General features: G+C 43.4%; 13 non-coding genes across 13 annotated transcripts; all 13 read left to right on the plus strand.

Annotated features, from left to right (window-relative positions):
- The first annotated feature begins 127 nt into the window (after nt 1-127).
- trnat-cgu (transfer RNA threonine (anticodon CGU)) lies at nt 128-201 on the plus strand. The gene has a single exon. It is a non-coding gene; the product is annotated as a tRNA-Thr (tRNA).
- Nucleotides 202-562: 361 nt separating this feature from the next.
- Nucleotides 563-636, plus strand: trnat-agu (transfer RNA threonine (anticodon AGU)). The gene has a single exon. It is a non-coding gene; the product is annotated as a tRNA-Thr (tRNA).
- A 205-nt stretch (nt 637-841) lies between these two features.
- Nucleotides 842-931, plus strand: trnar-ucu (transfer RNA arginine (anticodon UCU)). Its single transcript is given in 2 exon segments — nt 842-878; nt 896-931. It is a non-coding gene; the product is annotated as a tRNA-Arg (tRNA).
- Nucleotides 932-1,580: 649 nt separating this feature from the next.
- On the plus strand, nt 1,581-1,654 carry trnat-ugu (transfer RNA threonine (anticodon UGU)). Its single transcript has one exon. It is a non-coding gene; the product is annotated as a tRNA-Thr (tRNA).
- A 340-nt stretch (nt 1,655-1,994) lies between these two features.
- trnat-agu (transfer RNA threonine (anticodon AGU)) lies at nt 1,995-2,068 on the plus strand. The gene has a single exon. It is a non-coding gene; the product is annotated as a tRNA-Thr (tRNA).
- Nucleotides 2,069-10,976: 8,908 nt separating this feature from the next.
- trnat-agu (transfer RNA threonine (anticodon AGU)) lies at nt 10,977-11,050 on the plus strand. The gene has a single exon. It is a non-coding gene; the product is annotated as a tRNA-Thr (tRNA).
- Nucleotides 11,051-11,493: 443 nt separating this feature from the next.
- On the plus strand, nt 11,494-11,567 carry trnat-cgu (transfer RNA threonine (anticodon CGU)). Its single transcript has one exon. It is a non-coding gene; the product is annotated as a tRNA-Thr (tRNA).
- A 427-nt stretch (nt 11,568-11,994) lies between these two features.
- Nucleotides 11,995-12,068, plus strand: trnat-ugu (transfer RNA threonine (anticodon UGU)). The gene has a single exon. It is a non-coding gene; the product is annotated as a tRNA-Thr (tRNA).
- A 340-nt stretch (nt 12,069-12,408) lies between these two features.
- Nucleotides 12,409-12,482, plus strand: trnat-agu (transfer RNA threonine (anticodon AGU)). Its single transcript has one exon. It is a non-coding gene; the product is annotated as a tRNA-Thr (tRNA).
- A 632-nt stretch (nt 12,483-13,114) lies between these two features.
- trnar-ucu (transfer RNA arginine (anticodon UCU)) lies at nt 13,115-13,205 on the plus strand. Its single transcript is given in 2 exon segments — nt 13,115-13,151; nt 13,169-13,205. It is a non-coding gene; the product is annotated as a tRNA-Arg (tRNA).
- A 155-nt stretch (nt 13,206-13,360) lies between these two features.
- Nucleotides 13,361-13,434, plus strand: trnat-cgu (transfer RNA threonine (anticodon CGU)). The gene has a single exon. It is a non-coding gene; the product is annotated as a tRNA-Thr (tRNA).
- Nucleotides 13,435-14,127: 693 nt separating this feature from the next.
- trnar-ucu (transfer RNA arginine (anticodon UCU)) lies at nt 14,128-14,217 on the plus strand. The gene is given in 2 exon segments: nt 14,128-14,164; nt 14,182-14,217. It is a non-coding gene; the product is annotated as a tRNA-Arg (tRNA).
- Nucleotides 14,218-14,362: 145 nt separating this feature from the next.
- Nucleotides 14,363-14,436, plus strand: trnat-cgu (transfer RNA threonine (anticodon CGU)). The gene has a single exon. It is a non-coding gene; the product is annotated as a tRNA-Thr (tRNA).
- Nucleotides 14,437-16,115: the final 1,679 nt, after the last annotated feature.

The raw sequence follows: 16,115 nt of genomic DNA on the forward strand, positions 1-16,115 counted from the left end.
ACTGTGCAGAGTTGCCCTCAGGCAGTAGAATTTTGTAGACATTCTCTTTTAAGCGTATCAGCACCTGTCCAGCCTCTGGATGTTTTGACCCTTGGAGTCACCCTCCCGACACTCTCGCATGCGGTTTGGCGCCATGGCTTAGTTGGTTAAAGTGCCTGTCTCGTAAACAGGAGATCCTGGGTTCAAATCCCAGCGGTGCCTTGGGCGGTTTTCCGGTCCAGCAAGCGCAAGCTTTTCCGAAAGCGACTTGCAAACAGTGATAGCGAGTGGGTAACTTTGCAAACAGCCCCAACTCAGCTTTTTTTTTTTTTGCCATTTTTTTAATCCCATCATGCGAAGTGTTGCAATCGGACAGCAGAAACCATTTGGAGGCCTCCTGTTCTCAGCGTACATTGATTTTAAAAAAATGTCAATCATATTTAAAAGGTAGCAAAACATGCCCAAGAACCAATTCAGTGAGGTATGGCAATCACTGTCTTGCATCAAGTGGAGGCAGCAGGACGTTCAAAGTGTTGATTCATGCATCGTCTAAGCCGCCATCCCCACGCTTAACATGCGGGTTGGCACAGTGGCTTAGTTGGTTAAAGTGCCTGTCTAGTAAACAGGAGATCCTGGGTTCGAATCCCAGCGGTGCCTTGCAAATGGCAGCTTGGATCTTTTTGCCCTCCCTTGGACCTGAGGCCCTTACAGTGCCTCTGCCTTTCAAACGACACTGGACACTGCAATTGTGCAGAGACCCGAGGGCCTGTCCTTCCTGCAGAGAGAGCACGCGCTCTCTTACCGCTGGACGGCCACAGACCCGGAAGGTCAGCCTTCATGCGGCTCTGCTTGTTCACTGTATTGCTCTGTAGCGCAATGGATAGCGCATTGGACTTCTAGACTGCCAGATGAGGCCATTCAAAGGTTGTGTGTTCAAGTCCCACCAGAGTATTGGCTTTCTGGTAACTCTCATACTGTGCAGTGTTGCCCTCAGGCAGTAGAAATTTGTCAACATTCTCTTTTAAGCGTACCAGCACCTGGCCTGCCTCTGAATGTTTTGACCCTCTGAGTCACCCTCCCGACAGCCTTGCATTCGGTTTCGCGCCGTGTCTTAGTTGGTTAAAGTGCCTGTCTCGTAAACAGGAGATCCTGGGTTCAAATCCCAGCAGTGCCTTGGGCGGTGTTCCAGTCCAGCAAACGCAAGGTTTTCCGAAAGCGACTCGCAAACAGGGATAGCGAGGGCAGCGAGTGGTTAAGTTTGAAAACCACCCGACTCAGTTGTCGGCAAACGCCTTAAAGCTGTCCAGCGCCCGGTCAGCCAACAGCTGGCCTCTTCTCTGGAAGCCTGGATCACCTGAGTCGCCCTTCCGGAGGGCGAACGTGCTGCCCGGCTAGTCTAGTAAACAGGAGTTCCTGTGTTCGAATCCCAGCGATGCCTTTGGTTGCGCGCCACAATACAGCCGACGTCGTGCTTTACCAAAAATCGGACGGCGAATGGGGACACAGAGGAGCTCGAGGACAGCGGGCGGTTTCTCTTGCAACACTACCCTCTCACCTGCTTTTGAAAGATAGCATTACAGGCTAACGGGTCCTACCGAGGAGGCGCCATGGCTTAGCTGGTCAAAACGCCTGTCTTGTAAACAGGCGATCCTGGGTTCGAATCCCAGCGATGCCTTTGGTTGCGCGCCACAATACAGCCGAGCTTGTGTTTACCAAAAAACGGACGGCAAATGGGGACACAGAGGAGCTCGAGTCGTGCTTTTTGCCATTTTGTTAAGCCCATCATGTGCAATGTTGCAATCGGACAGCAGAAACCATTTGGAGGCCTCCTGTTGTCAGCGTAAATTGATTTAAAAAAAATGCCAATCATATTTAAAAGGTACCAAAACATGCCCAAGAACCAATTCAGTGAGGTATGGCAATCACTGTCTTGCATCAAGTGGAGGCAGCAGGACGTTCGAAGTGTTGATTCATGCATCATCTAAGCCGCCATCCCCACAGCTAACATGCAGGTTGGCGCCGTGGCTTAGTTGGTTAAAGTGCCTGTCTAGTAAACAGGAGATCCTGGGTTCGAATCCCAGCGGTGCCTTGCAAATGGCAGCTTGGATCTTTTTGCCCTCCCTTGGACCTGAGGCCCTTACAGAGCCTCTGCCTTTCAAACGACACTGGACACTTGTTACGACCCGCTCGTTTGAAGTCGCAACATAAAAGAGGGATGCAACAACAAAATATAATCAATATAGATTTATTGATTATAACTAATACAACAGTGAATAATAATAATAAACATACGTCTAGGGATAGTAACGAAAATAATTAGATACACGCAACAAAACTACATGTTATAAGAAATGCAAGAGAAAGAAATCAAATGTTAGAGAATTAACAAAAACCGGCCACTCTCTCCCACAGAGCGCCCCCTCCACTTAGCAAACACACACTTATATATGCTTTCAATTAACAATTAACATAGGATGGGGCCAATCAGGAACTGCCACACTCCGCCCATTAGGTTCTCAAGCAAACTCAGAGTCGTCACACCTCCCACTCCAAAAGGAGGTTACCTAAAGAACCGACAAAACAAAAACATACACTAACAAAACCACCATTTAATTATAATAACATAATTTACAACAACATTAATACTCATCTCCATAAATCGCATGCCACTTCACTCTCGGACTCCTGGGCCCTAGGATATCAGAAAGAGAAAGCTAGAGAGATAAGAGGGAGAGTAAAAAAAACTAGGGAAAAGAGAAAGGAAAAAAAAAGAAAAACTAGAAAACAAAAGGAGAGTGGGTAAAGATGATATTCCCAACTCTTCTGGGACGTCTTACAGCCGTGAAAGAGCATCAGCGACTAAGTTGTCTTTGCCACGAATGTGTTTAATTTGTAGGTGGAAGGGCTGTAAAATAAGGCTCCACCTCATGATTCGTTGATTCTTACCACGCATTCGCTCCAAAAAAGTCAAAGGATTGTGGTCTGTATAAACAACGATAGGACCACAGACTGAACTCAGATAAACTTCAAAATGTTGAATAGCTAAAACCAGAGCTAAAGCCTCTTTTTCGATTGTAGAGTATGCTTTCTGGTGACAATTAAATTTTTTTGAAAAGTAACTGACCGGATGTTCAATTCCCTTAACGTCTTCTTGTAGAAGAACAGCGCCAGCGCCATAAGCGCTAGCATCAACTGCAAGTAAGAAAGGTCTCTCAAAATTTGGTGCAGTTAACACAGGAGCATTGGCTAAAAGCGATTTAGCATTATCAAAAGCACATTGACACTGCTGTGACCACTCAAAAGGCCTCTTTGGACTCAATAGATCAGTTAGAGGGGCAACTACGTCTGCAAAGTTTTGACAGAAAGCTCTATAGTAGCCCACCATCCCAAGGAAGCGTCGTAACTCGCGTCGAGTAGTGGGAATGGAAAATTTACAGATTGCTTCAACTTTTGCGTCGATGGGTTTTACGCACCCTCCGCCAACCACCTTCCCTAAATACGTCACTGTAGCGTTGCCAAACTCGCACTTGGCAAGATTTACAGTTAAATTTGCCTTCACTAACCGCTTGAAAAGTTCGCCAATTTGTGCAAGATGTTCAGACCAAGATGAATTGTATAAAACAATATCATCCAGGTAAGCTTCACATCCTGTTAACCCAGACAACACTCGATTCACTAATCGCTGAAATGTAGCGGGAGCGTTTCTAACTCCGAAAGGCATAACGGTATACTGAAGAAAACTATCAGGTGTAATAAAAGCGGATAGTTCTTTAGCACGAGATGTTAAAGGCACTTGCCAATAGCCTTTCAGGAGATCGAATTTGCTGACAAACTGTGCAGAACCCACTCGATCTACACAGTCATCAATTCTGGGTAGAGGAAAACAATCAGGTTTTGTAAGAGAGTTAAGCTTCCTGTAATCCGTACAAAATCGATAAGAATTGTCAGGTTTACTCACTAAAATGCAAGGAGAGCTCCAAGGACTGAAACTTGGTTCTGCTAAATTATGAGTAAGTAAATAATCCACCTCTTTCTGAAGCAACTTCCTTTTTATTGGATTTACTCGATATGGATGTTGTTTTACAGGTTGAGCCATACCAACATCAATGTCATGTTCTATGACATGAGTTCGGGTAGGAACATCAGAAAAGAGAGAGGGGAATGAACTTACCAAATTAATTATATCAGCCATCTCAAGCTCACCCAAATGAGACAAATGAGAAGCTAAATTAGCAAGAAACTCAGAGTTATTAAGACGCCCTTCCACTATACCACGAGATGGACCATTCTTGTCCAGAACATCAGCCATCTCCACAGATGTTTCTGAAACACTTGGATCTACCATGTCACTAGTCACAACGTTAACAGGCAAAGACAGTACAGGAGTTATGTAAGACTTCAATAAATTAACATGACAAACCTGTACTTTCTTTCGGCGATCAGGTGTGTTTAAAAGGTAGTTGTTATTGGGATAACACTTCGCTATTGTATAAGGTCCAGTAAACCTAGCCTGGAATGGACTACTTAAAACAGGTAATAAAGCAAGCACTTGATCGCCTACCTGGAAACTTCTGGACTGAACTTTGCGATCAAACAGCCTCTGCATCTTTACCTGAGACTTACCCAATTTTCGTAGAGCAATAGCTCTGGCTTCATAGAGTCGGTAACGAAAACTACTCACGTAGTCTAAGACATTCTCAGGTGGATCAGATGTTTTCCATTCATCCGCCAAGACAGCAATAGGGCCTCTAACAGTGTGTCCGAATACCAATTCATTAGGACTGAAACCTGTGCTCTCCTGCACAACCTCACGAATAGCTAACAGCATCCAAGGAAGTCCATCCTCCCAGTCACAGTCAAGTTCAACACAATACGACCTCAAAAGTGACTTAAGAGTTTGATGGAATCTCTCCAATCCGCCTTGGCTTTGAGGATGATAAGCACTTGAGATGTTGTGTTTAACCTTGAGTTGCTGCATGACTTTTGAGAATTGTCGGGACATGAAATTTGAACCCTGATCAGACTGAATAGTCTTTGGAATGCCAAAAACAGACATGAAACTTGTTAAAGCCTTTAAAATGGACTTGGAGGTAATTGATCTCAGCGGATAAGCTGCAGGGTATCGTGTAGACTGACACATTACAGTAAGCAAGAAAGCATGCCCAGCCTTAGATCGTGGTAAAGGACCAACACAATCGACAATCAAGTGTTCAAACGGAGTAGTAACTACAGCAATAGGCTGTAAAGGAGCTAGTGGAACCTTTTGATTCGGTTTTCCTGTCATTTGACAAACGTGGCAAGATCGTACATAGTTAATCACATCTTTCTTAATTCTAGGCCAATAAAATTTCCTTAGAATTCTATCATACGTCTTACGTACCCCCATATGACCAGCAAGGCCCTGGTGTGCTAGATGTAAAACAGCCTGACGAAACACTACAGGAACTACAATTTGCATCCTAGGACCGAATGAAGAGTCAGAACTCATAAGTTGCTGTCTACAAAGCAATCCATCTTGAAGATAGTAGAAGGAAGACAAAGTTTTGTTTCCTCCATCTGCAGCTAAAGAGTACAATTCTTGAAGAGCTTTGTCGGCATGCTGTGCTTTGATCAATTCAACTCGAGTCACACTATAAAGTGGAGACAAAGAACAAGTGTTAACATAGTCATCACAAACAAATGGACTTTCAGATAAGGAAGCAGATTTGTCAATCTGGTCATGCACAGAGATCTCATCTTCTGCTACAGGGCACACAGTATCAGATTCTGACTGAGAATTCACAGATGAAATGAAAGTATCGCTAAGTACATCCATTTCATCTGACACCCTTCTCTTGGCCATCGCTCGAGTTATTGCACAAGCTGGAAATAAGTTAGGACAATCAGAAGATCCACTCAATTCCTCTACAATGGGAGCCACTATAGGTGGAACTCCACCATCCGGCTTCTCCCAGACATTACCTCCAGCTAAGTCATTGCCAAGTATAAAAGTGACACCGGGAATTGGAAGCACAGCACGAATTCCTACAACCACGTCACCTGACACAAGTTTGGAATTAAGGTGAATGTGGTGTAAAGGAACTTCCATGTAGCCCATTTCAAGACCTCTAACCAGCACATGAGATCCAGTGGCAGTATGTTCAGACAAAGGCAAAAGTCCCTCCAACAAAAATGACTGCCCCGCCCCAGTATCTCTAAGAATACGAACAGGCACGGTTTCATCACAGTCAGGCAAAGAAACAGTCCCATCAGTGAGAAATGGCTCAAAGTCAACACAGTTTTTAACATTCTCAATCTCAATGATGTTCTTCTGCCCAATCTGCTTGTCAGGACTTAAATTCACTCTTGATGTGGAAATTAAACCAACAGGTTTAACAGCTTTGTCTTTCTTTTTAAGAACAACACAGTCTGAAATTTTATGTCCTGGTTTCTTACAATAGAAGCAAACCATTTCTCCTTTAATACGTGTGAATGAAGCATTATCAGCAGATGTTGACACAGTATTCTGACGTGCAACCATCTTTTTATTTTTACCTGAAACACTTAACTTTGACCTGCTCAATTCATTCGAATGAACTGTTGCTTGATGAGTAAGAACAAGTTCATCTGCCATTAGAGCAGCATCAGACAATTTAGTCACCTTATGTTCATTAAGATACATAGCAACAGCATTTGGAACACAACTTTTAAACTCCTCTAAAAGAATGAGCTCTCTAAGCTGTTCCTTGGTGGTAATTTTTACAGAGGAACACCAACGATCAAACATATTTTCTTTCTCTCTAGCAAACTCAAGATATGTGCACTTCTCAGACTTAATATGAGTCCTAAACTTTTGGCGATATGCCTCAGGTGCCAATTCATAAGCATGCAAAATAGCAGATTTCACGATCTCATAGTCAGCACTTTGCGCAGTCGTCAACGCAGAATACACCTCCTGTGCTCTCCCTACCAACACGCATTGTAATAATAAAGTCCAAAATTCTTTTGGCCATTTCAAAGACTCTGCAACACGTTCAAAATGTTGGAAATACTTCTCTACTTCCTTCTCCAAAAACGGAGGAACAAGTCTAATGTTTTTATAAACATCAAACACAGGCGCAGTGAGCACAGATTCGACAGACGACACCTGAACAGAAGTTTGATCAGTTTTTACCTTAAGCTCTAGCTCAAGTTTCCGCAGCTGAAACTCTCTCTCCTCTCTTTCCTTTTCAAATTGTAACTCAATTTTACGGAATTCTAATTGCTGTTGTAATTTCTTTATTTCAAAGTCATTCTCTAACTCTTTCTCTTTTAAAGCACAAACATCACGTTCAGCACAAAGTTTTTCCGCATCAATACACAACTGCTTCTCTTGTAAAGACAACTCGCTAAACTTTGCATTTTGATCGTCATCACAAAGAGGGGAGGATAAACACTCATCAGGATTAATATTTTGAGCTCTTACCTCTAGAACGCCTCGTTCAGAAAGTGCGCTCTTCACAGCTTTAATCAGCGTTTCTTTAAGCTTCTTATCACTGCTCGTTATTTCCACATCAAATTGTTCGGCAATCTGCAAAAGCTCTTCCTTCGTGCACCTCTCCAATAATATTTCCGAAGGAAATGCAAAGAAATCCTCGACCACTGATGAGGACGACATGCCTACTAGAAGAGACAACAGAACAAACACAAACGCATAACGCGAGCACACGTGTAACTAGAGCGTAAAAAATACAAATCCCATCAGCCACTTTGCCAAGGATCGTCACACTAACACGCTCAAAGTAGAAAACCTCACCGTTACAAGATAAATAAAGACTTACACCACAAGTCATTTGTCAAAATATCCTGATATTCGGTAGGCATCTCAAACACATACGGTAAAACAACAAAGTGTCACCTTATGCAAAACGAGAGACTTCAGTTCCTACAACTACAAACGAAACTAACTAAACCTACCTAATCTTCAAAGGTGTACCGGACTCGGGGCGGCGTTTAAACGCTAAACTCGAAGACAATTGGTATTTTAAACCAAAAGCCCGAAGCGTACCCCCGACAGAGATTTAAAACCTCCGTCCAGAATAACCTCCAAAAATAATAAAAGGAAAAATAATAAACTAAAATAACAAACAGTGCCTCGATGGAAGGATTTTAAATCCAGCTGAAGACACTCTAACTACCTGAAGTCTACTCATTTACACAGGTAAACACACAACAACTCTATGCATTTACTTACACATGTAGAAATCCGGACGAGCGCCCAATTTTATGTTACGACCCGCTCGTTTGAAGTCGCAACATAAAAGAGGGATGCAACAACAAAATATAATCAATGAGTACGTTTACATGGACAACAATATTCCGATTTTAATGCGATTAAGATAATACTCTGATTAAGAAGCATCCATGTAAACTGAGATTTTTTATTAATTTAATCCGACTAAAGTCATAATCGGAGTAAACACAAATCGAATTAAGACAGGTGGAGTATTCCTATTTTAGTCGCATTATGGAAGACATGTACACACCTTAATCACACTATTCCCCATGTGTAGGACTTTTCGCCACATTTTGTGACAGGATACACACTAATGCTGCGTTCCAGGCAGGTTTTTGAGCTCGTAAATCATATCTTCAAACCACGACTCAGGTCTTTGTAGCGTTCCAGGCAAGTCACGCTAATCATTTATTAGTTTTAGCTATATTATTAATAATTTGATTGCAACGTCGTTATATTGTCCTAAAATCTATTTTCCACCGTGTGCCACTCGCATAAACACAGCACCCCAGAGGCTTTATTGTTGTTTCGCGGGATGTAACTCGGAACTGGGAGTACGTCGATCTAGTACGAGTTCAGGGGTGGGAATTCACGGGTTTGACTGCCTTTCCAGTGCACTTTCACGGGTAGAAGTTTTGGAAAAACACGGGTTATGGGTTGCCTGGAACGCGGCTAATGCTCTCAGTTGGTCGCACGTGCTTATTGGGTTCATTTTTATTTATTTTTATTTTTTTTGCTACAACATGGGATTAATCAATGCTCATTGCTGATAAATGGTTTGTCTGTTATCATAATTTATAGTTTTATGGAAACGTAGTTAACATTCAACCCGTTCTTTTTCATTAGTATTATTTGTGATTTTAATTTTGTGAACGGGATTTCCGCTATTGGAATGTCTTAGGATGCTTTTTAATTTTACTATCGAATTCATGATCTTGGTTTTGCTAACATATATAGGCTACACCTATCAATTTTAAGATTAAAACAAATTTTTAAAAGATGGATTTGTTATTTTTAATTAAACAGCATAACAACAATAAAATAAAACCAGCTTATATCATTTATTAACAAAAACTAATAAAACGAGGCATGGACTCCATCACATGCTGTGTTATATGCCGACTAAACAATTTATTACAGGGCGCGCAAACACTGAGCAACCAAATCAATTAATAAAAAATAAATAAAAGAAGCCTCCAAAGCGTAATGTGAGGTAAACGGCAAAGATAACAGGGTTTTCAAAATGGAAACAAACAAACAAAAAAGTAAAACTAAACTGGCTTTTCGACTTGCGTGTGTTTTTTTTTTTCCCCTAAAAACTGACTGGCTCTGAAACACTCGCTGTATGGAGCAGACGCTTTGGAGCACAAATGCGACCACGGCAAATTTTAACTCACACATTCTAAAAAAATTGTTGCATATGTCCAGAGCCACTTCAAGTTTTTATCAAATTAAAACCGAAACATCCGAAACTCTATAACGAAGATGAACTGATAGCGTCGCGTGTGGACGTAATGTGTGTCATTAATCGATCTATGTACTATAACATGTAAAACGGGAACATGAAAGGAATATTCTAAAAGCAACTCATGTAAACAGCTTAATCATATTATTGTCTTATTCAGAATAAGGTCATTAATTAGATTACTGGTGTCCATGTAAACGTAGTCAATATAGATTTATTGATTATAACTAATACAACAGTGAATAATAATAATAAACATACGTCTAGGGATAGTAACGAAAATAATTAGATACACGCAACAAAACTACATGTTATAAGAAATGCAAGAGAAAGAAAACAAATGTTAGAGAATTAACAAAAACCGGCCACTCTCTCCCACAGAGCGCCCCCTCCACTTAGCAAACACACACTTATATATGCTTTCAATTAACAATTAACATAGGATGGGGCCAATCAGGAACTGCCACACTCCGCCCATTAGGTTCTCAAGCAAACTCAGAGTCGTCACACACTGCAATTGTGAAGAGACCCAAAGGAGGGCAACGTACTGGTAGGGTTGTCGTGATGCCATTGGGTGTTCTCTGCACCCGTCGCCTTTATTTTATTTTATTATCACTGCAGAACTTATAAGTACATACAACCGCAGGAAAAGGCTGTTTTATCAGTAAAAAATAATGACAGAAAAAAACTGTAAAGGGTTTGCGTACATGTGATTCTCTACACGTGAAAAAAAGATTAAATATCTTTAAATTATTGTAATATTCATTTAATCATAATGCATTAAAATTGCATGTGTTGTTTTTTGTTATTTATAATCCTCGGGCATGAAACAAGAGAAATCCCACAATAAAAAGAGGAAAACAAAGGAGATTTCAAGGCAGTTTTGCGTGTGGATAAACAATTTTACAATTTCTTCTGGAAGACCACAAAATGAGAAATTTGATCAACATCATAATATATACAAATAGATAATATATACAAATAGATGAATTAAACCTGTCGCTCATATATTTTAAATTGTTGCTCTTGTTTTAACGTCGTAGATCACATGATAACGTCATGATGGCGGATCGTATTCATACTCAACGAGATTTGGCTGTAGAGTAGGTACTCTTTTAGCGCTTGTTAAGTACCTACTTATTGAAATTAAGTACCTACTCATGAAGTATGCGATTTCGGATGCAGCCACTGTCTTGCATCAAGTGGAGGCAGCAGGACGTTCGAAGTGTTGATTCATGCATCGTCTAAGCCGCCATCCCCACGCTTAACATGCGGGTTGGCGCCGTGGCTTAGTTGGTTAAAGTGCCTGTCTAGTAAACAGGAGATCCTGGGTTCGAATCCCAGCGGTGCCTTGCAAATGGCAGCTTGGATCTTTTTGCCCTCCCTTGGACCTGAGGCCCTTACAGTGCCTCTGCCTTTCAAACGACACTGGACACTGCAATTGTGCAGAGACCCGAGGGCCTGTCCTTCCTGCAGAGAGAGCACGCGCTCTCTTACCGCTGGACGGCCACAGACCCGGAAGGTCAGCCTTCATGCGGCTCTGCCTGTTCACTGTATGGCTCTGTAGCGCAATGGATAGCGCATTGGACTTCTAGACTGCCAGATGAGGCCATTCGAAGGTTGTGTGTTCAAGTCCCACCAGAGTATTGGCTTTCTGGTAACTCTCATACTGTGCAGTGTTGCCCTCAGGCAGTAGAAATTTGTCAACATTCTCTTTTAAGCGTTCCAGCACCTGGCCTGCCTCTGAATGTTTTGACCCTCTGAGTCACCCTCCCGACAGCCTTGCATTCGGTTTCGCGCCGTGTCTTAGTTGGTTAAAGTGCCTGTCTCGTAAACAGGAGATCCTGGGTTCAAATCCCAGCGGTGCCTTGGGCGGCGTTCCAGTCCAGCAAGCGCAAGGTTTTCCGAAAGCGACTCGCAAACAGGGATAGCGAGGGCAGCGAGTGGTTAAGTTTGAAAACCGCCCGACTCAGTTGTCGGCAAACGCCTTAAAGCTGTCCAGCGCCCGGTCAGCCAACAGCTGGCCTCTTCTCTGGAAGCCTGGATCACCTGAGTCGCCCTTCCGGAGGGCGAACGTGCTGCCCGGCTAGTCTAGTAAACAGGAGTTCCTGTGTTCGAATCCCAGCGATGCCTTTGGTTGCGCGCCACAATACAGCCGACGTCGTGCTTTACCAAAAATCGGACGGCGAATGGGGACACAGAGGAGCTCGAGGACAGCGGGCGGTTTCTCTTGCAACACTACCCTCTCACCTGCTTTTGAAAGATAGCATTCCAGGCTAACGGGTCCTACCGAGGAGGCGCCATGGCTTAGCTGGTCAAAACGCCTGTCTTGTAAACAGGCGATCCTGGGTTCGAATCCCAGCGATGCCTTTGGTTGCGCGCCACAATACAGCCGAGCTTGTGTTTACCAAAAAACGGACGGCAAATGGGGACACAGAGGAGCTCGAGTCGTGCTTTTTGCCATTTTGTTAAGCCCATCATGTGCAATGTTGCAATCGGACAGCAGAAACCATTTGGAGGCCTCCTGTTGTCAGCGTAAATTGATTTAAAAAAAATGCCAATCATATTTAAAAGGTACCAAAACATGCCCAAGAACCAATTCAGTGAGGTATGGCAATCACTGTCTTGCATCAAGTGGAGGCAGCAGGACGTTCGAAGTGTTGATTCATGCATCATCTAAGCCGCCATCCCCACAGCTAGCATGCAGGTTGGCGCCGTGGCTTAGTTGGTTAAAGTTCCTGTCTAGTAAACAGGAGATCCTGGGTTCGAATCCCAGCGGTGCCTTGCAAATGGCAGCTTGGATCTTTTTGCCCTCCCTTGGACCTGAGGCCCTTACAGAGCCTCTGCCTTTCAAACGACACTGGACACTGCAATTGTGAAGAGACCCGAGGGCCTGTCCTTCCTGCAGAGAGAGCACACGCTCTCTTACCGTTGGACGGCCACAGACCCGGAAGGTCAGCCTGGGTTCGAATCCCAGCAATGCCTCAGGTTGCGCGCCACAATACAGCCAACGTCGTGCTTTACCAAAAAATGGATGGCGAATGGAGACACATAGAAGCTCGAGGACAGCGGGCGGTTTGCCTTGCAACTCTACCCTCTCACCTGCTTTTGAAGGATAGCATCCTAGGCTAACGGGTCCCACCAAGGAGGCGCCGTGGCTTAGCTGGTCAAAGCACCTGTCTTGTAAACAGGCGATCCTAAGTTCGCATGCCAGCGGTGCCTTTCCATCAGTGGCTCTCTCTGGCCTCGCTGTTGGATGGGAGATCCCGACGACACTCTATGTTTTTGAACCGTGCCTCAATTGTGCAAAGACCTGAGGACCTGTCTTTCTGCCCACACAGCGTGCCACTCAGCTGAGCTGGACGGGCACAAATCTGTAAGAAAAGGCTTCAGTGGCCCAGCCTGGCATGCCTACGGGCTCTGTGGCGCAATGGATAGCGCTTTGGACTTCTAGACTGCCAGATGAGGCCATTCAAAGGTTGTGGGTTTCGAGTCCCACCAGAGTCGTGGCTTTCGGCTTTCTGGTAACTCTCATACTGTGCAGAGTTGCCCTCAGGCAGTAGAATTTTGTAGACATTCTCTTTTAAGCGTATCAGCACCTGTCCAGCCTCTGAATGTTTTGACCCTCTGAGTCACCCTCCCGACAGCCTTGCATGCGGTTTCGCGCCGTGTCTTAGTTGGTTAAAGTGCCTGTCTCGTAAACAGGAGATCCTGGGTTCAAATCCCAGCGGTGCCTTGGGCGGTGTTCCAGTCCAGCAAGCGCAAGGTTTTCCGAAAGCGACTCGCAAACAGGGATAGCGAGGGCAGCGAGTGGTTAAGTTTGAAAACCGCCCGACTCAGTTGTCGGCAAACGCCTTAAAGCTGTCCAGCGCCCGGTCAGCCAACAGCTGGCCTCTTCTCTGGAAGCCTGGATCACCTGAGTTGCCCTTCCGGAGGGCGAACGTGCTGCCCGGCTAGTCTAGTAAACAGGAGTTCCTGTGTTCGAATCCCAGCGATGCCTTTGGTTGCGCGCCACAATACAGCCGACGTCGTGCTTTACCAAAAACCGGACGGCGAATGGGGACACAGAGGAGCTCGAGGACAGCGGGCAGTTTCTCTTGCAACACTACCCTCTCACCTGCTTTTGAAAGATAGCATCCCAGGCTAACGGGTCCCACCGAGGAGGCGCCATGGCTAAGCTGGTCAAAACGCCTGTCTTGTAAACAGGCGATCCTGGGTTTGCTTCCCAGCGGTGCCTTTCCACCAGTGTCTGTCTCTGGCCTCGCTGTTGGATGGGAGATCCTGATGACACTATGTTTTTGAACCGTGCCTCAATTGTGCAAAGACCTGAGGACCTGTCTTTCTGCCCACACAGCGTGCCACTCAGCCGAGCTGGACGGGCACAAATCTGTCAGAAAAGGCCTCAGTGGCCCAGCCTGGCATACCGACGGGCTCTGTGGCGCAATGGATTGCGCATTGGACTTCTAGCCTGCCGGATGAGGCCATTCACAGGTTGTGGGTTCGAGTCCCACCAGAGTCGTGGCTTTTGGCTTTCTGGTAACTCTCATACTGTGCAGTCTTGCCCTCAGGCAGTAGATATTCTCTTTTAAGCGTACCAGCACCTGGCCAGCCTCTGGATGTTTTGACCCTTGGAGTCACCCTCCCGACAGCCTTGCGTGCAGTTTGGCGCCGTGGCTTAGTTGGTTAAAGTGCCTGTCTCGTAAACAGGAGATCCTGGGTTCAAATCCCAGCGGTGCCTTGGGCAGCGTTCCAGTCCAGGAAGCGCAAGCTTTTCCGAAAGCGACCTGCAAACAGGGATAGCGAGTGGTTAATTTCTCCTTTGGTGATTCTGCTTATTAACATCAGGAGTCTTCAATAATAATCAATTATCACTTTGTTAATCACCTAATTATCTTGTTAACTTCAACACTGCTTCAGTGTTAACTTTTAACACTGCTTCAGCGTCTATGTGTCCACACTCAGAGTGTTAAATTAACACTTGGGGTTTTGCTGTGTACAGTGAATTCACCACAAATAAATCAATGTTTGGGGAACACCACAGCACAACAACCTGAGCCCAACTCAAGTCTACTCATCACCTTAACTCTAACTGTATGTAGTTGGTGCCACTAGCCAGACTGATTAACAAACACAGACCGGATAACTTTAGGCCAGGTGTGTGTATCTGATGAAAACTTCTATACCAGTGATTCTCAAACTCTTTACAGTGGAGTGAGCACTGCTACTTAGACCAAACACCTTTTCACAACTTTTTTTTACATAAAGGATAATATGTGACCCTGGACCACAAAACTAGTCTTAAGTTGCTGGGGTATGTTTGTAGCAATAGCCAAAAATACATTGTATGGGTCAAAATTATAGATTTTTTTTTATGCCAAAAATCATTAGGAAATTAAGTAAAGATCATGTTCCATGAAGATATTTTGTAAGATTCCTACTATAAATAAATCAAAATGTAATTTTTGATTAGTAATATGCATTGTTAAGAACTTAATTTGGACAACTTTAAAGGTTATTTTCTCAGTATTTTGATTTTTTTGCACTCTCAGATTCCAGATTTTCAAATAGATAATATGGTCAAATATGGTCCTATCCTAACAAACCATACATCAGTAGAAAGCTTATTTATGGAGCTTTTATATGATGTATACATCTCAGTTTTGTCAAATTTAACCTTATGACTGGTTTTGTGGTCCAGGGTCACTTATTACATTGATTTATAGGTGAAATGAAACACTGCTGTTTCTTGAAGACGCACACCGGTTCTGTTTAGGATTTTGTTGGAACTATTATTATTTTGTTTTGTTCCTGTTTTTATAATAAAAGTATAATTTGGCTGATCAGAAGTACTTGCTTAGTTTTGATGTTACTTTAAAAAGTTGGGGTAGAGTTAAATGGATGCCAAAGCACAGCATTTTGTTCTCACATCCCCTCCATCAGAGAACCATTTGAGAACCACTGGTTTATACCGTTGTCATGATAAAATACCATACCTTTCTTTATAAGTATGACCTACTGCTCCACTCTGATGCCTCCTGAACAGAGGTAATCCATTTATTTACTTGATTATATTGATTTAATTTGAATTATTTTCTTCATTTCCCCTCTTTACCTATTTATTTTAGATATTTTGTTCCTTCTTCTATCCCCCTTTCCTCATTTTTCCCCACCTTTTTTTTTTAAAAACTACTTTATACAAGATATAGAGGTGTACAACTTATACATTACGATCTTACAGCTCACATAAATACATCTAAATTTAACCTGAATGTTTGTGCTTTATACTTACAGCCGTTTTCTCCTATTTTGTACAGTTTTTCTGTATGTCCTACATTGTATTGTACTAAAAATAACAACAAAAAATACTTTGGTAAATTCAATGATCTTACTAGAAGAACTGCATGAAAAAGTATCATC

Source organism: Garra rufa, chromosome 1 (assembly GCF_049309525.1).
Source record: "Garra rufa chromosome 1, GarRuf1.0, whole genome shotgun sequence".
In the NCBI taxonomy this organism is placed as follows: domain Eukaryota; kingdom Metazoa; phylum Chordata; class Actinopteri; order Cypriniformes; family Cyprinidae; genus Garra; species Garra rufa.